This window comes from Bidens hawaiensis, unplaced genomic scaffold, assembly GCF_021521415.1.
Source record: "Bidens hawaiensis isolate Kalapana, Puna unplaced genomic scaffold, B.hawaiensis_p1.1 tig00001269_1, whole genome shotgun sequence".
Lineage (NCBI taxonomy): Eukaryota > Viridiplantae > Streptophyta > Magnoliopsida > Asterales > Asteraceae > Bidens > Bidens hawaiensis.
Genome location: NW_027491072.1, coordinates 4,051,169 through 4,075,080, shown reverse-complemented (window position 1 = coordinate 4,075,080; position 23,912 = coordinate 4,051,169).

The following is a 23,912-nucleotide window of genomic DNA, read 5'->3' as shown; positions in this document are numbered from 1 at the left end:
AACTGATTAACTATACTAAACAACTGATAATAAAGGAATCCTTTGATAACTACCGATCTTCCAATAAACATCAGTTGTTTATCTTCAGCAATTTTATTCTTTAGTTGTTTCCATCAACAGTTATTAGTCTTTAGTCTTTATATCACATGTTTGTTGGTCAGATGATTGTAGTGGTAGTTTGCTTTAACCATAGTGGAGAACAACTGATGTTTGAATCATCAGTTGTTTGGTTTTTAGCCATAAGTCATTTGACAGATTCTACATATTTAAATGTTTCTAAAACATTCACAATCATAGCCATCTTCTATATTTATGTGAATGGGTTCTCTACATTGTATAGAGTGGTTGTGAGTAGAGGAGAGGGAAAATGTTAATGTCCATCAATAAATTTAGTAAGACACTGATCACCCCATTTAATTTTTTAATATTTTTTAAAAGTGGTTGTGAGTGGATGAGAGAAAAAATATAATGATAAATTTATAAAAAAAATTATTTGATTTAAAAGAACAAAGAAATGTAGTGAATTTTAGTGTAATTATATAGATGAGATGGAGGATAGACTGTGAATGCTCTTAGTGATTAGGGTTTTGATTTTAGAAGTTAGAAACAGAGCACAACCACCCCAACTTAGTTCTACATCCTAAACCTCTACAAACTCCAACTCTAGTAACTCCACGACTCTAGCCGTTCAACCACCATGACCCCTTAACCCTCGTCGGTTACAGCCTATACTTCAGACCGAATTTATATATATATATATATATATATATATATATATATATATATATATATATATATATATATTGATGTGTGTCTAATAACCCTATAATAATGACCCTCACAACTAAGCTTTAATATTAAAACAAAAATCCTAAAACCACACACAACCGGCAAGTGTACCGATCGCAAGTAGTATAGACTTAGGAAGTCCGAGTATCGAACACGTGGACACATTAGAACGCTAAAGATCACTAACCCTAGACAAGACCTACCTTAAAATAATATTATATTGATTTTTGATTTCTTTTAACTTAACTGAACTAACTGGATTAACTAACAAAACTTACCAAAAATAGAGAACTTAACGGAAAACTAACTGTGTTAACTTAGGATGGAGAAAACGTCTACCTAGGTCTGAATCAAATTGTAGGTCTAACAATCTAATGGATTAAATGATATATAGACACCGGTCCCTAAAGATGACACGACTAAAGATCGCTCGGGCTTACTGGATTACCTCTCGGTCTCACACACTAAACCCTAACTACTCAAAATCGGCTAAAACGACCAAACAGGTAAACAATTGCTAACGTTTTCTAATGAAGGACCACCTCTCGGTCTCACCAACACTCGACCCTAATGGCAATGAATACTACACAACCAAGGATAGAGGAACAATTTTACTTAAACTAAAATAGATCAACTAGTCGCTCAAACACCTAAACCTGACAAGAAACGAACTCTCTCTCGCGCAATCCTTATTCTAGCATGCAAAGGCAATGAGACAACCCTAACTTCCTATCACCTCTCGGTCTCAAAGAAGGTGTCTAACCGCTGTACTTAATCCAATAAATTATGCAACAAAACCCTACGGTGGTACCTACCGCAAACAAACCCTAAACACAAAGTCTAGAATCAAACAATGCACCGATCAATCAATACAAAACTAATTAATCAACACATGGGGTTTATACAATAAATCACCAAAATTTCCAGCCCTTAAACAAAACCTATTTCATGTCTAAATCAAACTTTACAATAACAATTCAAGTCTATCAATCAAACAATCCATAAAACCTATCAAAACCTAACAAGAATCATCATTCCTAGGTAGAACTAACAAGATTAGCCGAGCATAATTTTTGGACAGCAGCAAACACTTAATAAAACCATCATTAAACTCATACCAATCATCTTAACAAACATCCAATGATCAACACTAATCATAAACAATTCAATCTCTCAATCAAGTGCAAAACTAGTTAACAATTAAACAAGAGAATTAAAGTTGTTGAACAATGTTATGAAAGAAAGGATATTGGGTGTTCCGGGCTGCTGTTGGCTGTTGTTTGCTGCTGTTGGCTGTTGTTTGCTGCTGTTGCTGCTGTTGTTGTTGTTGCTGCTGCTGTTGCTGTTGTTGTGCTGCTGTTGATTCCGTTCAGCAGCTCTTTTTGCCGATTAGGGTTTTATGTTTTTTATATAATATAATATAATATGGTCTTGGGCCTCCATGATGCATACGGGTCGGGCCTTGAGCTTTGTCTTGAACTTGTATGCGTAAAAGGCTCGTAAAAAGCTCGAAAAGTCCTGGTTTCTTCCTTTCTTTTACCCAAAACCTACAAGATTAATAAATGTATGTAAAACCTATCTAAAACGAGTAAAAACACATAAAATATAATATATTACGTAGATAAAAGGTGCGGAAAATATGTGTGTTTTACAACACATCATATATATATATAATACTTTAACCTAGTTATATTCCTCTCTTTTAACATTTATGCCGTATGATTTATAAATTGAATGTACCTATCAAGTGAATATGCATGCTTATATTAGGGTGGAGGGAGTGGGCAACAGGTATGGCGGGTCCATGGGGAACACTGATGAAAGGAGTTGCTAGGTGTAGTTTTCACCAATGAAAGGAGAGTGAAATTGGTTGGAATTTGTGTCCACATTTTTTTTTTGTTTTTTTAACCTATAAATAAATTCACACTCTCCACTAATTTTGTACACACTATTCAATAAAAAGTTTATCAATTTCTCTCCAAACCATCAATTTATATGAATCAACCAAATTGCCAACCCATAATTAGGAGATGGTTGTAACATTTCGGTTTTCCGTTTCTTGTAATTGTAAACGTTACACGACCCTATTCGTATTCGGGTGAATTATCAATAAATGTTTTTTTTGTTTAATTATTTTCTTTATATTTATTAAACTATCAAGAAAATGCAAAATTTACCCCTAAACTTACTTCTAACCTGTGATGCATCCACAACCATAGCTCCAAGACCAAGTTGCAAAAAAATTTATTCAACTCCTTTCCCTACTTTCCTTCTAACCCCGTCGCCGACAACCACCCCCCATCCATTGCTTGATCCTTAATTCTCGGGTATAATCCAAAATTGATCTCACCAAATCTTTTATAACCAAAAAACGAATCATACCGACACTTTAAATTGGGAAAACGAATTAAAATCGACAGGTAATTAACCATAGTAAAAAACGCGGCTCAACCAACTCTAAACTACTATATAAACACAATTAAAACTCAATTAATCTTGCTCACACATTCCTCTCAATCTCGCGAATCAAAATCCTAACACAATTACAGTTGACAAAGCCGTCTGGCCCTGTTCCTAACTCAAGTTCGGCCGTAACCTGCTGTTGATTGTTAACCCTTATCCCGAAACTATAAACGGTAATTGAAGCATGCTTATAATTCATTTTTGATCCATTAACAATAACCCTAACTTAATTTGAACGAACAACAAACAATTCATCGGATTAAATTTCCAGGGTTTGTAATTAAATTTGGGTACTAGGTTGTGTCTGTTCATGTATTTGCAGATCTGGTAATTCTCACAAACTAACACACCAGCACGATGACTGATGTGTGAAGGATAAGACACGGGAACCGGTCTAGGCGTGGGTTCGAAACCCCTGAACCCCCGGTTCTGCATATTTATTTTATTTTGCTTAGATCTTTGTTTTATTTTTTATTATAATCATTATATAATATTAAATAAACTTTGTTTTAACGAAACCGAACCTCGAAATTATTATTTTTGCCGAAGTTTCATGTCATATTTTCCTATCTATAAATGTTGAGCCGTCGGCTACCACGTTAGCCTTATCGGGATGGTGCATAATCTTCAAATGGTAATCCTTAATAAACTCCAGTCACCGATGCTGACGCATATTCAATTCCTTTTGCTTGAAGAAATACTTTAAGCTCTTATGATCTGTATAGATAACACAAGGGACACCGTACAGATAATGTCGCCATAACTTAAGTGCAAACATAACCGCTGCCAGCTCCAAATCGTGAGTAGGATAATTCGCCTCGTGAGGCTTTAACTGCCGCGAGGCATAAGAACACATCCAAGCCCTTGGTAAGAGGCATCAGAATAAACAACCAGATCATCAGTGCCATCGGGTAAAGATAAAATCGGGGCATGCGTCAACCTGTTCTTTAATTCGAGAAAAGACTCCTCTTGCTCGATACCCTAAACAAAATTAACACTCTTCTTGGTCAATGACGAAGTAATTTTCGAAAAGTCGGGAATGAAGCGGTGGTAATACCCTGCCAAGCCCAGAAAGCTACGAATTTCGGACAGAGACTTGGGAGATTCCCATTCGTTTACGCTTCCACCTTTGCGGGGTCAACCAAAATACCACTCGGGTTAATAACATGACCCAAGAACTGAACCTCGCGTAACCAAAAAGAACACTTAGAAAATTTCTCATACAACTTGTTCTTTCGCAGAGCTTCCAAAACTTCTGTGAGTTGACCGGCGTGATCGTATTCACTTTTAGAATACACAAGAATGTCGTAAATGAACACAATAACCGAACGATCGAGCATCGGCCTACACACCCGGTTCATAAGATCCATGAACGCAGCCGGTGCGTTGGTCAAACCGAAAGACATCACAAGGAATTCATAATGCCCATAACGAGTGCGGAAGGCAGTCTTTGGGATATCTTCCTCCTGAATTTTCAACTGATGATACCCGGACCTAAGGTCGATCTTCGAGAACCAACTAGCTCCTTGGAGCTGATCAAATAAGTCGTCGATCCTTGGTAGAGGGTACCGATTTTTGACTGTGAGGTTATTCAATTCACGGTAGTAAATGCACATCCGCACGCTACCGTCCTTCTTCCTAACGAACAGGACCGGGGCACCCCAAGGTGAGATGCTCGATCGAATGAAGCCCTTGTTGAGCTAGTCTTCCAATTGAGCCATAAGTTCTTTCATTTCATTCGGTTCTAGACGGTAAGGGGCTCGGGCAACGGGTTTTGCGCCTGGTACAAGGTCTATCTGGAACTCGACCTCGCGATCCGATGGCACATCTGACAAATCATCTGGAAATACATCTGGGAAATCCCGAACAATGGGAACATCACCGACGGTAGCCACCGTGGTTTTCACGTTTATAGCATACGCCAGTTACGCCCCGCACCCCCGCTACATCAGTTTTCCCACCTTAAGCATAGATATGATATGTGGCGTCGCACCATTCCGATCACCGAAGACTGTAATTTGGGTCCCTTCCGGGACCCTTAGACGTACAAGTTTCTGACCACAAACAATCTGAGCATCAACACTTACGAGCCAATCCATCCCAAGCACCACATCGAAACCGCCAAGCGGCATCAAGTACAACCGCACCGGAAATATATACCCAGACAACTTGATGGAACAACCCTGAATATCCCTAGACACAGAAACGGACTTTCCTACGGCGACCTCAACCTCAAACACATCGACTACGCGCTCGGGTGATTTATTCAACGAGGAACAGAAAGCGGTAGACACAAAACTTCTACTGGCACCCGAATCAAATAAGACCGAAGCTTGTAATCCATCAAGTAAAAAGGTATCTGGGATAACATTACACTCCTACTTAGCTAAACAGTTGCACATACATTCTTGAAGGAGCGAGGAATTTAAGCTGTCAAGTACCAAGGAACCCAGAGTGACAGCATGCTACGCCTTAGCTAAACAATTACGCGCAAAGCGTTCGAGAGGATGGGAAACGAACAGGAGAATTTAGGGAATAAGATGAACTTTAACGCTAACGACTCGAGAGTTAGCCAAATCCTATCCCTACAAAGACGGAACCCTAACATAGTCAGACACAAATGGTATTTAGAACATGGAAGGTAAGGGTAAACTACTAATAACGTTGATCAAGTGTTATTAGTCGTTTACCTCACCGGCCCGTCCTAAGCACCCCTGCCCCCAACCACATTAGCATTCTATCTAACGCTTAAACAATTAATTACATACTGGAACTTTAAAATTCAAAGGAATGACTAAACAATTTAAAGTTACCTCTTGGCGTGCAGCTACTCGCGGTGGGCATACTAGTCTTTTCACTTACAGTTCGAGTCCAAGCATTCGGGGATGCTCGGATCCCTCGAACCATGGCTCTGATACCAACTTGTAAGACCCCGAATCCCGGGAATCCTACAGTTGGGAATCATACACGAAACTTACAAAATTCTTAAACCCAAAACAATTCATTTCATTTCGTAAACCATTTCAGAGTATAATTCAGCGGAAAATCATAATTATTAAAACAAGTTCCCAAAACCCGGGAATTATGCCCAAAACCAAACTTCAATGTATTTAATATAACTTTAAAAGAAAAGTGTTCATCATTAAAACTTCTGACTAAGTATGCCCTCCACCGTCCAAGTAGCTTCGTGCACGTCCAAGCGGAAACGCATACTCCTCCTAACCTGAAACTCACACTAAAATGCACACAAAGTCAGCTTGAACTGAGTGAGTTCAAGTTTTAATAATTGACATCTAAAATAATAATAGTCATAATCATTCCAAGAGTTTTAAAAATAAAATGTGTTACAACAGTTAGGCCATCATCAATAATAAGTAATCATCCATGTATATGTATTTAAACATCCATATAATCATATATGAACATCCTTATAATTATATATAAGCATCCTTGTAAGTATATATGAACATACTTATAATTATATATAAAAATCCTTATAATTATATAAAAACATCCTTGTAAGTATATATGAACATACTTATAATTATATATAAACATCCTTATAAAAATATACCTACATATACTTCATCCAAGTAATAACATTAGGGTCGAGCACACGTATAACCCAAACACGTAACATCTCATCCAAGTAATAACATCAGGGTTGAGCACACATACAACCCAAACACGTAACATCTCATCCAACGTATGCAAACACAAAGTAAGCATACGTAACATCCGTAGTCGATAACGACTACTAACATCGCTAAATACATACATACATACATACATACATACATACATACATACATACATACATACATACATACATACATACATACATACATACATACATACATACATACATACATACATACATACGATAATATCAACTCAAGGCAAGTAAGCCCATCCAAAATAATTTTAAACAATTCATCAAGCAAAATCGCTTAGGTGTGCATGCTAGCCCAAAATCTTAAAAGATTAAAAAGGGGGCATCATGAACTCATCTGACACAAGACACGTATTCACCACAAGCTAGATAATCCCTAAGTAATCCCAAAACTCAAACACCTGTCGGTTTACATATAAACGTTACAAACGACATCGAACGGACTCGTTTATCCTTCGAGATGTTCTAACATGGTTCGAGTTACCTAAAACCTCGACCTCATCAAACTCAATCATAACAGCCCCTGGGGCCTTACATTCACCAACACGACCCTTAGATACTCCCGGGAATAAAGAATTCCCAGTTTACCCCCGGAAGCACTAGGTGACACTAACACGCGCGTCTAAGAGTCGTTTAGGCCATTAACATCCAACTCAGCCCCATGTGGACCCAACATGATAAAATCACAGCCAACAAGTCCACACGACGCTACACAAGTCAAATGGGTCGGTAACTCGCAAGTACAACGCACCAACTATTCAATAAACGCAATTGCGCGTTGTACCGACCCGTTTGAGCAACTAACAACCAATTCAGCCCCATAACTTAAAAAAATGATTTTCCAACAGCCTGTACATCAAACCAAGTTCCCCCGAGCTGAATTGGTCATTAATCACTTCGACCTTCGCGTTAAACGCATAAAACTACAATTCTAGTCAACCGAACACTAACAATCAAACTACAACTAGTTGACCAATCTAACAAACACCAATGAACATGATTTTAAAGTATGATATATGGGACATACCTAGGAAGATTTCAGTGCAAAAACTCACTTCAAACAGCCCCGACAAGAACACAATAGAACATCCACTGGTTAAGCCTAAAACGAACTTATCGATCAATAACAAGTAAAACGTGCAGATTTTTTAGCATGCAAAGATGCATTTAATTCTATAGGATAACCTTCGAAATAAATTATTAAATTTTTACCAGACTTTAATAAATGTCTTAGGTTTATAAAAATATTTTTATTACATTTTTATAGTGGACACAAAAATCATAAAAATTCCTCCAACACAGAAAGGTATGTGCAGCTATTTCAGTACGCAACAAAATGGTTTTATTTTTATAAAAATCATTACCCAACCAAATTAAATTATTTCAATTGGGTTTAGTTCCTAACTCAAAATACAAACTTCCAGAAGTGGAACCAACCAATTTAGACTTGTCGAAAAAGGGTTATGACGTCAGGAAGACAGACCAGAATCTGTCATCCCGCATCAGCTTTGACACTCGATCTTATAAAATCATAAAAAGCATTCAAATCTCGTTCAAAAATTACATATCATACCTTTCTGGTAACTAGACTCAAAGTAGAACATCATAGAATCAAGAATCGATTAAAAACAATATATTTTCATCGAGTTACAGACCGAACAATAATCGAGTACGAATCTGTCAGAAATCGTTATAACCAAAACTCAACCCTAACGACCAATAAGCGCGTTAATATGATCAATTAAGGTGTAAAAGACTTGTAGGGACATAGTAAGAACCTTCAATTGAAGTTTTATGATCACACCTTGGCTGCAAAAAAAAGAAAAATCGCAGCTCCTTGGCTGCTCTCTTGTCCGATCGGGAATAGGGAAGGGAGGGGGCTAGGGTTTTTAGTTTTATGATATAAAACAACAAGTTACGCTCTAGTCCTTCTAATTTGAGAGATATGGCAACATGAAAGGAAAATTTAAATAACTTAATGTACCGGTATGACGAAAAGGTTTCTGAGAAATGTCGGTTAAATCCCGAGAAATATACATACTCTACAAGTTTAAACCCTTTGAACCGAAAAATTAACGGGTGTTACAAATATATTGTAAATTAGTTAGTAATGTTTCTTTATGAACAGTATATTTGATACCAGTTGTATCTGTTACATTTCTGTTTTACGCTTTCGCAAATCGTTTAACGGGGTGTGACAGAAGTTGGTATCAGAGCCATTGGTTATAAAGGATTATGTTATTTCTTAGGATACCTATAATATAACCGTAGGCTCGATTATATCTGGGAAAATTAATAATGAGTAATGATAGATACTGATGGATGACGGGATGAACTCGTAGGGCAAGTGAGTTATTATGGTCCGTAAGGTAATAACAGACTTGCTTGTATGAGGGAATTCGGGGAGAAGTCGCTGGATATACATATAGTTAAAAATGGCATGATATTATCTGAAACAAATAAAATTATACAAGCTTATAAAGGTGCATACGTGATTATCTGAAACAAGGTATATGGATATGTGTATGTACGGTACCCATCAATAATATTGAGTCTTACTGTAATGAATATTATATTCCGTTATAATCAATATTAATTCTTATTATGATTAAAATTATATGGTACCAAAAAATTATATTATATTTTATTATAATTAATATTATACCTGTTCATAACAAATAAAATATTTAATTTCTGTACTAATTAATAATATCTTTACACTGATCTAAGCTATTGAAAAACGTTCTCTTCTTATTAACGAGTGCACTGAAAGGTGTCGAGATCAGGCAGTTTTACGATTAATGAAGAGCCGGTGTTGCCTATAAACGAAAATACGAGAATGCTTAAACAAATTCAAACTGAATCTAGTGATTTGACGGAACCACAAAGTAGCTTAATATGCAAGTTCTAGGAAAGAACTATGGGGAGTGTGACCTACATACAATAATTTCAAGAGAATACACATATAATACTTCTCAGCTTGGGTCTATCTTTATCTTATAAACTCATTTCTTTGATATTAAACTAAACTGTTTTCCGGTCATCTTTCCATTTCTGTTGTTAAAAAACAAACTGTCACACCCTCAAAATCCACTAACGGAGTTTTACCGTCAGAGGGTTTGAACTAACAGGATCAGAATCATCAGTTATAATCAAACCATAAAAACGTTTAAATGAAAATAAGTGCGGAAGCGTAAAACCATAGAAACAATGTTACGTCACGCAGGACGATTTAAAACCAAGGATAACAGTTAAAAGTAAGTTTGCATAGTTAAAAGTTTATCAGGCAATGCATGTTCCTAAACCGTGCGCCCGCCTCGGCTACCTAAGAATAACATACAAAAAGTGTCAACACAAGGTTGGTGAGTTCACAAGTTATATAAAAATAAATCGTTTAGCGTTTGCGTTCAGCGTTTTGCGTTACAGCGTTTTGCGTTACAGCGTTTTGCGTTACCAGATAGTGTTATGTCAATTATATATCGATAGGTAGCTAGTCTATACAACAAGTATTACTAAGTGTTCGACACCGAAGCTGACTCGTTTATTAAGTGCCTTGTCACCAGGTCCTCCAGACCATGGTACGTGTTAGCCAAAATTACACCCGCTCGACCTCCAGTCGAGTTTAGCGTTGGGTGGGGTTTGTCAAACCCAGTAGTACTACTCAACAGTGACTCGCTATTCAAAATATTAACCGGTTCGATGTGTAGGACTACAAATGTTTCGTTTGCCACTTAGCCTTTACAAGTGATATATAATTTATAACAAAATCTTAAATGCGTTGTGGAGTATGTTATCTCCCCCAAAAGAAAAGCGTTTAAAACAGTTTAAAAAGAGGAAAGTGAAACTCACTGTTTGCGAAGAATTTCTCAAATTAAATCACCAAGATGCGCGTCACAGAAAAACTCTCTTTAGCGTTCTAAAACAACAAAGAGATTTTTCTAAGTGTCGGAATATTATCGAGTCTCTAGACCCGGCACATAATACCTATGCACATAACATGTTTCGTGTTTCGTTTGTGAATCGTGTGTGACTTTAACCAGTGTATTTGTGACACATTACATGTGTAAGCAATCATATACGTGTCATATATTCATAAAGTACCTCACTATCAATTACTCCCCGTAAGGGCATTTTGGTCAACAAATAACAATTAACTAGCCATTATTCCCCATGACGGCAATTTGGTCAAATCATGGCAATCAATTAGCAATTATTCCCCGCAAGGGTATATTGGTCAAAACATAACAATTATATAGCAAGTATCATGTTTCATGCATTTTTACACAACTCAGCAGCTAGTTTCACCGAGACAGAAATCCTACTAGAAAGATTGTACTAATTCACCAATCATAGCATTTCAATTAATTTACCAAAAATCATCACAGAAGCACATATGTCTTAGGTTTCCAGAACATATTTTATTATATTTTTATTCCCCATAGTTTTCTCACAATCATCAAATCATTACAGCAAACTCATAACAGTCAAATTCATGCGCAACAGAATGTTATTTGCAATTCCCGTTAAACGAAAAATCCAATAAATGCAAGACCACTTGGGATAGGTTCCTAACTCAATAAGTCAACTTCCAGAAGTGGAACCAACCCAATTGGTCTCGTAGTTCATGAGATATAACATTTACAACACAACCTAACAGCAGGTCTAACAGCTCAGCTTTGCACAACGTTTTTGTAAAATCATAAAAGTTAACTTCTACTTGTCCAAAAATTACAAGTTTATACTTTATAGAAACTAGACTCAACCTAGTTTACTGTAGTACCAATAATCTCAACCAATTTTCACGTTTACACTTCGTTACAGTCACTTAAACATCATATACACATTCTGTCCAGAAACTGTTTACATCCAAACTCAATATATTAACAACCTATGAACTATCATGCATTCATATAACACTCTAGACTCCATAAATACCATCCATGCACATCAATTACCCATTACATACATGATTAGGGTTTTTGTTTGAACTCAAACCATAGACACAACAATTAACATGCAACAACATTCAATCTAGTTATCAAATCATTATCCAATCACCAACAAATCATATTAACTATACATACATGAATTCGGTCAAGCTAGGGTTTTCAATTAACCCATTAAACATCAAAATCAAGTAACAAGGATGTAAAGGATGATCAATTATACCTTCCTAGCACCTAGTTCTTCAATCAAACACTTGATTTCTTGCTTGTATGTGTGTGTATAGTGGACGGCAGCCAAGGGAGCAAGGGAGGGAGGGGCCGATCGGACTTGTGGGGTTAATAATAATGAGTTAGGGTTGATTGTTAAGGATATATTTATAAACATACAAGTTACACTCAAGTCCCTCTACTTTCAATTGTTGTTTTTCTAACTTAACTAACTAGTTTACATCTTGAGTTAATGTTCATAACCATGTTATCACGTAACACATAAGTCTAACACATAATTATCACATAATTACTGTTTTGACGTTTTTCGTTTATTCATCAATCGTTTGCGTCAACTCGTTTGCGTTTCGGTGCAAATCCCGAAGGACTACACATGTAGTAAGTGTTAAGCGTCATTTAAACCCTAGTTTAAATGTAATGAAGTGTGTGTTATAGATTTAGTGATCTTAAGTTTGAATTGACGGAGTTGAGTTAACGGAGTTAACCTGAAATTGACGATTGTCACATCATTCCCATGTTAAAGAATTTTCGTCCCGAAAATTTGAGTCAAGTAGTGATGAGTGTCTGAAAGGATAAGAGAAAAAAAAATTTCAGTTTGTCATATCATTTCCTAGTCGAAAGAAATTTCGTCCCGAAATTTAATTCATACCTCCGGTGATGTCTGACGGTTTGCCGGGTTTCGCGGTTTTCTGTGTTTGGTTAGCCCTTCAAAAAGGTGAGGATACTTTTTCATCATTTGATCCTCGTGTTCCCACGTGAACTCCGGTCCACGTCTCGAGTTCCAACTAACCTTAACGATTGGAATTTTGCTGTGCTCGAGCGTTTTGGTTTCCCAATCCAAAACCTCGACTGGTTCCTCAATGAAACGTAACTGTTCATCAACTTGCAGTTCCTCCAAAGGGACTACTTGGGTTTCATCAGATAGGCATTTCTTCAAATTGGACACGTGGAATACATTGTGTACGCCACCGAGTTCCGTTGGTAGGTCCAGTCGGTACGCCACCGGACCAATGCACTCAGTTATCCGGTAAGGACCAACATATCATGGGTTGAGTTTGTTTCGCTTACCAAAGCGAACCACACCTTTCCAAGGTGAGACTTTGAGTAACACTCGATCTTTCACTTGAAATTCGAGAGGTTTTCGGCGCTTGTCGGCGTAACTCTTTTGGCGATCTCGTGCTGCCGCCATGCGATTTCAGATTTGAACAATCTTTTCCGAAGTTTCGAGTACCAGTTCTGGACCAGTGATTTGGCTGTCACCCACCTCTGCCCAGTAGAGTGGTGATCGACACTTCCGTCCGTACAGCGCTTCAAACGGCGCTGCCTTAATACTTGCGTGATAGCTGTTATTATACGAAAATTCTACCAAAGGTAAGTGAGGTTCCCAACTTTTTCCGAAATTCAATACGCAGGCACGCAACATATCCTCCAGGGTCTGAATAGTTCGTTCACTTTGCCCATCCGTCTGAGGATGGTATGCTGTGCTCATATCAAGACGGGTGCCTAGCGCGCTTTGCAGCGACTTCCAAAAGTGCGAAGTGAAACGAGAATCTCGATCAGAAATGATCGAGACAGGCACTCCGTGTCTAGACACCACTTCTTTCATGTAAACACGAGTTAGTCTTTCCATTTTGTCTGATTCCCTAATCGCTAAGAAGTGTGCAGACTTAGTCAACCGGTCAACGAACACCCAGATGGTATCACATCCCGTCGGTGTCTTAGGTAAACCCGTAATAAAATCCATTGAGATGTGTTCCCATTTCCACATTGGGAGTTCCGGTTGTTGCAGTAGACCAGATGGTTTCTGCTATTCTATTTTGACTCTGGCACAAGTCAAGCATTTGCTCACGTAGGTGGCAATGTCGGCTTTCATGTTCGGCCACCAGTAAAGTGCCTTTAAATCATGATACATTTTATCTGAGCCAGGGTGGATAGAATATCGGGACTTGTGAGCTTCGTCCATCACTAGAGTCCTCAACTCTCCGTACCGTGGAACCCAAATCCGGTTCTCAAAATATCGGACCCCGTCCGATCTAGTTTCAAGTTGCTTGTTCATGCCCCGCATGAGTTCCGATGGAAGATTGTCATCTTTCAAAGCTTCAAGTTGCGCATCGCGAATCTGATCGGGTAAGCTGGCATGAATCGTGAGTTGCAATGCTCTCACCCATCTGGGTTTATCTGTTTTTTTTCTGCTGAGGGCGTAGGCCACCACATTGCCCTTGCTAGGGTGGTACTTGATGGCACAATCATAATCTTTGAGCAGCTCGACCCAACGACGCTGTCGCATGTTCAGCTCCTTCTGATCGTAGATATGCTGGAGACTCTTGTGGTCGGTGTAAATGGTAAACTTGGTACCGTACAAGTAATGCCTCCATATCTTAAGAGCAAACACCACAGCTCCAAGTTCCAAATCGTGGGTCGTGTAGTTCTTTTCATGAACCCGTAGTTGTCGAGAGGCGTAGGCTATTACCTTCTCGAGTTGCATCAGCACACAACCGAGACCTTGTTTAGATGCGTCACAGTGTACCTCAAAATTTTCCGTTCCCTCGGGGAGGGCTAGAATAGGGGCGCTACAAAGTTTGGTTTTCAATAGTTGAAAAGCGGATTCTTGCGCGTCACCCCAATTGTACTTAGTACCTTTGAGTCAAAGCGGTGAGGGGTTGAGCAATCTTTGAAAATCCCTCGATGAAACGCCGGTAGTAGCCCGCCAGTCCTAGGAATTGTCACACCTCAGTCGGAGTCTTAGGTGCTTCCCAGTTTTTGATGGCCTCTACCTTACCGGGATCGACATGGATACCATTCTCGTTGATCACATGTCCTAAAAAGTGAACTTCGCGAAGCCAAAATTCACATTTCGAGAGTTTAGCATACAGTTGTTCCTTCTTCAATAACTCCAGAATTACCCTTAAGTGTTCTTCATGGTCAGCTTCGTTCTTGGAGTAGACGAGAATATCGTCAATGAACACAATCACAAACTTGTCGAGGTACGCCTTGCATACTCGGTTCATGAGATCCATACATACGGCTGGTGCGTTGGTTAAGCCAAAAGGCATAACCTAAAACTCGTAGTGACCATACCGTGTTCTGAAGGCCGTCTTTGAAATATCTTCTTCGCGCACTCTCAGTTGGTGGTAACCGGATCGCAGATCGATCTTCGAGTAGTAACTCGATCCTTGAAGTTGGTCAAACAAATCATCTATTCGGGGTAAAGGATAACGGTCTTGACCGTCACCTTGTTCAACTCCCGGTAGTCGATACACATGCGGAAAGTCCCGTCCTTCTTTCTGACAAATAAGACAGGGGCTCCCCATGGCGATGAGCTAGGTCGGATAAAACCCTTATCCAACAAATCTTGCAGCTGAGTGGACAACTCCTCAAGTTCCGCCGGTGCGAGCCGATACGGGGCTCGTGCTATGGGTGCTGCACCGGGTGTCAACTCGATTTGGAATTCGACATGACATATAGGAGGGAGTCCAGGAAAATCCTCCGGGAAAACTTCCGGAAAATCTCGCACAACCGGTATATCTTCAATTTGCTTCTCCTCCGTTGGTTTCTCAACAATCTGCGCCAAAATTGCCGGATGACCCTTTCGTAGATACTTCTGCGCCTTCATAAGGGTAATGACGCTGGTGGTCATGCCGCTTCTCTCACCTCGGACCGAAACAATCTCGCCGGAAGGGGTAGTGATGTGAACTATCTTATCGTGACATATGATCTACGCTCGGTTCTCGGATAACCAGTCCATGCCGACCACGACATCGAAACTACTAAGCGTAAAAGGAATAAGGTCGATATCAAAGACATGACCTGACAGTTTTAACTTGCATCCCGCAAGTATATGAGTCGTTACTATAGTCTTACCGTCAGCTAAATCAACCGGAAACTTAGCATCTAACGGAGTTGGAGTTAAGTCTAAGAGTTGACTAAAGGCTTTCGACACAAAACTCCTATCAGCTCCAGTGTCAAACAATTCAGAAGCAAAACAATCGTTTACAGGGAACTTACCAGTCACCACGTGCGGATCATTGCGGGCTTGACCCGACCCAATCACAAAAGCTCTTCCCTTGCTATTGCTTCCACCATTACTGCCACTTCCATTACCCCCATTGTTGTCGTTCTGTTTCAGCTTGGGACAATCCTTCCTGAAGTGACCTTCCTGCCCACATTCGTAACATCCCTTCGTCGTCATAGGTGGTTTAGGAGCACCCGTTGCCGCAAGGTCTCCTCTACACTCCTTCGCCTGGTGACCCATCTTTCCGCATCTTTGACACTTGACACGGTTACATGGCCCAACATGATGATAGTTGCACCTATTGCACTTCGGATATTTCCCAGCATATCCGCTCGAACCCTGCCCGCTACCGTTGTTATTGTTGTTGTGACTTTGATTGTTAAAGCTCCGAGTGAATTCGGGCTTACGGTAGTGTTGTTGCGGTGGGAGGTTCGAGGACGAGGATCTGGTGTTGTCAAACTTCCTCTTTTCGCTGCTCGGGTTGCTGTTGCTGTTGTTGTCATTACTCGGGTTGTCACGGGCCTTAGTGGTTGAACCCCTAGGTGGTAACGCACCTTGGGTCACAGCCTGATCCGTCAGTTTGTGAACTAAACGGATCGCTTGTTGAATCGTGGATGGTCTGGAAGACGTCACCATGCCCTGAATCTGCGGTGCTAACCCATCAATTTACATTTCAATCCTCTTACTCGGCGGATCCACCATCCGCGGACACATCACAGCCAACTCGTGCGAACGGGTAGTGTAGGCTTCGATTTCTGAGCCCACCATCTTCAGCGACCAAAATTTTGACTCTAACTTTGAAATCTCCTCTCTCGGACAGTACTCCTCTCGCATCATGCTTTTGAACTCCTCCCAGTTCATCGCGTTAGCCAATTCCAATCCAAGGATCTGCACATTTGTACATCGTCTGTGGACACCTCTGAGTGTGCCTCTGGCTCAGCCGGTTCTTCCTCGGGCTCCTCTTCGGGATCTTCTTCAGGTTCCTCTTCAGGCTCTGCCTCGGGCTCGGCCTCAGACTCTGCCTCAGGTTCGGCTGCGTTCTGAGCAAGTTGCATTTGTAAGATATCGCAACGAAAGCTATCTCGGTTCGGGTCCTTGCTACTTGGAGTTGCTCTTGCAAGTCTATCATCTCGGCTTGCATCTTTCTCATGATCTTCATCTGTTGATCACTAGCCTCTTGTATTTCCTTTATTTCCGCTGCCATGCGGGCAATCTCCTCCTTAGTCTCGGTTCCGTCATTTAACAGTCCGGAAACGTTCGCTCTCGTATAGCGCATGTAACCCACGTCACGCTCCAAGCATGAAACAACAGCTGCGAGAACTCGCTCTACAGGTTCGGTTATGGGTGGTAGGGTGTTGGGATAAGCAGGATGGTTCGGGTGAGGTAACGGGGGAACTTGCTCGCGATAGACCATACGCCTGATCATGTTAGGGTACCAATCCCAGCTAACGTCGTTTTCGTATATGCCTCCGGATAGGCGGTACTTCTTCGGTGCGGGAGCTTCGAGTTCCGGGACTACTCGGGGTGGCGATGTGGTGGGTAACTGCGGTTCCTTCCCGTGAGCATGCGTCATCGAATCGGATGATGATGAGGGTGGCGTCGACATTCCTACAGGTAAGCCGTGTATGCGTGCGCGTATGACTGAAAGAGGTAAAGAGATAAGATTACAAGACTACACAAATCTATGTAGTGCGTATCATTATAACTAATGGGTCGTCGCGATTATAGTCTAGTATGCATGCAGCTTCTAGTTCGCTATAACCAATGGCTCTGATACCAATCTGTCACACCCTCAAAATCCACTAACGGAGTTTTACCGTCAGAGGGTTTGAACTAACAGGATCAGAATCATCAGTTATAATCAAACCATAAAAACGTTTAAATGAAAATAAGTGCGGAAGCGTAAAACCATAGAAACAATGTTACGTTACGCAGGACGATTTAAAACCAAGGATAACAGTTAAAAGTAAGTTTGCATAGTTAAAAGTTTATCAGGCAATGCATGTTCCTAAACCGCGCGCCCGCCTCGGCTACCTTAGAATAACATACTAAAAGTGTCAACACAAGGTTGGTGAGTTCACAAGTTATATAAAAATAAATCGTTTAGCGTTTGCGTTCAGCGTTTTGCGTTACAGCGTTTTGCGTTACAGCGTTTTGCGTTACCAGATAGTGTTATGTCAATTATATATCGATAGGTAGCTAGTCTATACAACATGTATTACTAAGTGTTCGACACCGAAGCTGACTCGTTTATTAAGTGCCTTGTCACCAGGTCCTCCAGACCATGGTACGTGTTAGCCAAAATTACACCCGCTCGACCTCCAGTCGAGTTTAGCGTTGGGTGGGGTTTGTCAAACCCAGTAGTACTACTCAACAGTGACTCGCTATTCAAAATATTAACCGGTTCGATGTGTAGGACTTCAAATGTTTCGTTTGCCACTTAGCCTTTACAAGTGATATATAATTTATAACAAAATCTTAAATGCGTTGTGGAGTATGTTATCTCCCCCAAAAGAAAAGCGTTTAAAACAGCTTAAAAAGGGGAAAGTGAAACTCACTGTTTGCGAAGAATTTCCCAAATTAAATCACCAAGATGCGCGTCACAGAAAAACTCTCTCTAGCGTTCTAAAACAACAAAGAGATTTTTATAAGTGTCGGAATATTATCGAGTCTCTAGACCCGGCACATAATACCTATGCACATAACATGTTTCGTGTTTCGTTTGTGAATCGTGTGTGACTTTAACCAGCGTATTTGTGACACATTACATGTGTAAGCAATCATATACGTGTCATATATTCATAAAGTACCTCACTATCAATTACTCCCCGTAGGGGCATTTTGGTCAACAAATAACAATTAACTAGCCATTATTCCCCATGACGGCAATTTGGTCAAATCATGGCAATCAATTAGCAATTATTCCCCGCAAGGGTATATTGGTCAAAACATAACAATTATATAGCAAGTATCATGTTTCATGCATTTTTACACAACTCAGCAGCTAGTTTCACCGAGACAGAAATCCTACTAGAAAGATTGTACTAATTCACCGATCATAGCATTTCAATTAATTTACCAAAAATCATCACAGAAGCACATATGTCTTAGGTTTCCAGAACATATTTTATTATATTTTTATTCCCCATAGTTTTCTCACAATCATCAAATCATTACAGCAAACTCATAACAGTCAAATTCATGCGCAACAGAATGTTATTTGCAATTCCCGTTAAACGAAAAATCCAATAAATGCAAGACCACTTGGGTTAGGTTCCTAACTCAATAAGTCAACTTTCAGAAGTGGAACCAACCCAATTGGTCTCGTAGTGCATGTGATATAACATTTACAACACAACCTAACAGCAGGTCTAACAGCTCAGCTTTGCACAACGTTTTTGTAAAATCATAAAAGTTAACTTCTACTTGTCCAAAAATTACAAGTTTATACATTATAGAAACGAGACTCAACCTAGTTTACTGTAGTACCAATAATCCCAACCAATTTTCACGTTTACACTTCGTTACAGTCACTTAAACATCATATACACATTCTGTCCGGAAACTATTTGCATCCAAACTCAATATATTAACAACCTATGAACTATCATGCATTCATATAACACTCTAGACTCCATAAACACCATCCATGCACATCAATTACCCATTACATACATGATTAGGGTTTTTGTTTGAACTCAAACCATAGACACAACAATTAACATGCAACAACATTCAATCTAGTTATCAAATCATTATCCAATCAGCAACAAATCATATTAACTATACATACATGAAATCGGTCAAGCTAGGGTTTTCAATTAACCCATTAAACATCAAAATCAAGTAACAAGGATGTAATGGATGATCAATTATACCTTCCTAGCACCTAGTTCTTCAATCAAACACTTGATTTCTTGCTTGTATGTGTGTGTATAGTGGACGGCAGCCAAGGGAGCAAGGGAGGGAGGGGCCGATCAGACTTGTGGGGTTAATAATAATGAGTTAGGGTTGATTGTTAAGGATATATTTATAAACATACAAGTTACACTCAAGTCCCTCTACTTTCAATTGTTGTTTTTCTAACTTAACTAACTAGTTTACATCTTGAGTTAATGTTCATAACCATGTTATCACGTAACACATAAGTCTAACACATAATTATCACATAATTACTGTTTTGACGTTTTTCGTTTATTCATCAATCGTTTGCATCAACTCGTTTGCGTTTCGGTGCAAATCCCGAAAGACTACACATGTAGTAAGTGTTAAGCGTCATTTAAACCCTAGTTTAAATGTAATGAAGTGTGCGTAATAGATTTAGTGATCTTAAGTTTGAATTGACGGAGTTGAGTTAACGGAGTTAACCTGAAATTGACGATTGTCACACAAACACCATCCCTAGGGGAAATACCTAGTGATGAGCCCGATTTATCAAGTTATAAATATGATAATTACCAAATCTGAGTTTTCAATTATAATATGACCAATCGTGACAACCAGTACATATAATGAACTAATGATATCTCAAAAAAAAATATATTAATAATATTAATTTCCTTTACATATCACCATTACAACTAACTATGATGAACCTCCCTAACTAGCAAACTCTTCAAACCATCTATGATCGAGAACCTCCAACCTCTCCTATATTTTTGCTATTCCAATTGATTATTATAGGAGAAAAATCTCATGCTCACGAATCGATGACGTGCCTGACTGGAATGGGACATACTTACCCCAACCAGTAAATTACCACTTCTAGTAAACTCAGCATGCTTGCGGGCACTGAATGACCTGGAAAAAGAATTGTTTTATAATTATATTTAATAACAACCAAAGGTCAAACAGAGTAGAAACGAGTACATTCTAACTTACAACAAGTTGTTAAAACTCATACCGGTCAGTTGCTCAATTAAAAAAACGTCAGAACAAAGCAATTGCCCAATGATGAAATCTTACTGGAATAATTTTCGTACAAGTGGGGAACCACTCATAATTGTTATAATGTGTCCCTAGATAGATTAGGAGAGTACGATATTGTGTGTATAGAATCTTTTCGATACTCCACGCGAGCATCTAATATTGTGTGCTATGCTGATATGGAGGATAATTTGGGCTATCCGTTACAATATTGACCCTTAACGGGTTATAATATCTTGTCACTTGGTGGCAACTTTTGATATATACATACAGATAACGGCCTTTGTTAGGCTAAATCGATATGCTATCCTTGATATATAGACACATGGATAGAGATGTGTAATACATATGTGTTATTTGAAATACCTGATTGCTTGCTAATGTGATTCCTTTTGTGATGAGTTGTGTGGTGAACTATTATTAGTTACGGTATAATTGGTTATCGTTATAGAATGGCCCCGGAGAAAACAAACATACTATTTGAGGCGGTGGTGGCCGAGATGTTTGCTCGACAACTGCAGACAGTAACTCTGACGATAGCAGCACGATTCGCTGCTGACATTAACGCGGCAATGAATACAAATCAAATATCAAACACTAATACGGTCGTTAATACTATTTCGCCGCCCAATGCTAATACAGTTACAGATGTTGTACTTCTCACAAATACTAACATTATCACGAATAATACTCCCCCACTGAACACTAATGCTACTATCAATACTAACAAATTCCCCTACTAAATGCCATCGAAAACGGAAATCTCCTACCGAACATGAATACTGGTCGTAACAATTGTGATTCTTCACGATGAGAATATTCGTTTAAACAATCTATGTCAAATAAACCTGTAAATTTTAGTGGTACTAAAAGATCAAATGGGGTAGTAAAATAAATAGAAGCAATAAAGCCTGTTATCAACATCAGTAGTGCCCATCAGATTACACCGTTGAATATGGCACTCGTACATTCTTGATCACACCCTTACGTGGTAGAAAACGGTGGTATGAATTCGGGAACTAAAAGTAATCAACCGTATGACTTAAAACCCTTATATTGAAACATTTTCATCCAAGGAATGAAATCTAGAAACTAGAAGACGAACACAGGAGATTAAAAACGAAAGGAGTGGATGAATTGAGATGCACGAACCACTTTAACGATCTGGTTTGACTGGTACCATGGTTAAAATCCCCAGAAGTAAGGACATTAGTTAATCCAGTTAACCACTAAACCTTTAAGAATGCCGTGACACAAGCCGGTGTGGTAGCTTTTGATTTAGTCAGAAAAGGTTTGTTGAATATACCGGGGAAGCATTTAGTACAAAGTGCACCAATTGTGAAACAAGGGTATAAGAAATACAACCAATTAAATGTGCTCGCCCTACAACTTAAACCGATACTTCGATCAGCTTCAGTTCCGAACGCATAATATTCATTGAAATTTCGTCAAAATGTGGAAAATTGTATACAACTACCCCGACCCTAACCAATCCGACAACAACCAACTCACCCAAAAAAAAAACCCATAATAAGCCGTATGCTTGCTATGAGTGTGTCAGTATGGGCTACGTCAAGAAAGACTGCTCTAGTTGGAATCGAGTTGCAATGAGAAGACAAAATCAAGAACCAGCATCGATGTCCATCCCGACTAGAAGTCACGTATTGTGATTAAATCAGATAAGTAAACGCAATAACGGGTACATTTTGAGTTTATTATACTTTAGTTTTATATAATGCGGGTACTGATAGATGTACCGTTTCTACAAATCTTTACCTTGGAAAATATACCGGGTAGTAAAATAATAAATTCTTATATTATAGAAACCACTAAAGGTAAAACTATATTCGTTAAACATCCTAAATAACTAGTTATTCCCTATCGATGTACTCTAGGTGAAAATGAGAAGTTGTTATGTGATAGTTAGTATTGACTACTTAATTGAATTCAAAAGGAAAGTCTTATATAAAATCAAAACTGTCAGAATACCTCTCCCACACAAAGTAGTTGAATATGGAGTAATGAAGTTGTTAAACAATTATAACTATGAAAACCAACAAAATACCTTACTGCATGAACCAAAACTTGAGCTTCAAACCTTCATAGCCTCCGTGACCGAATCATGGATGAGGAAAAACCGATCCAAATATTCTGTTTGTTCAAGTACCAGTAAAAAGGTATAAAGATGTAAGGAATTTTATGAGTAATCTGGAATGAAAAAGATTATAGTCACGTGTGTTGTAAAGATGTACCCTGTACTGATTTAAGGCTGAGGACCAAAAACATTCGGGAATGGTATAACAACCTAAAACACCCCAATGAGAATGGGAACCAATTATAATGAATTTCTTAACACACATTCCCAGAAAATCCTGAGAGCATGATGCAATCTGGATAATAATACGCCGGCTGGCCCAATCCACACACTTCCTTTTAGTTCGTAACAACTTCATAACTGAAAAACTCGCCTTATGTTAACAAAAATATAATTCGACACAGTGAACCTATTTCAGGACGAGATAACCATTCCACCTCTTATCTTTAGCGAGTTTTGTACGAAACTTTAGAGCCCGGGCAGACCTGAATACGATCTACTATCCTCTAAAAAACAAACAAACCAAATAAACCATTCAAACATTAGAGGAAACTGGGATCGGTATTACATACTAGTTTAATCCTCGTGCACTAACAGTTATAATAATATTATACAAGCGGTTATATACTACATTATACGAGCAAGAATATAACTCGTCACCTTATTAAATTGAAAATTGGGGACCCCTAAAATACAAAAATTCGAATCAATTTCAGAAACCATAGATCAAGCTCGTAATATTAAAAACAAACTGAAAGCCACTTGTGGCTAATCAGAGGA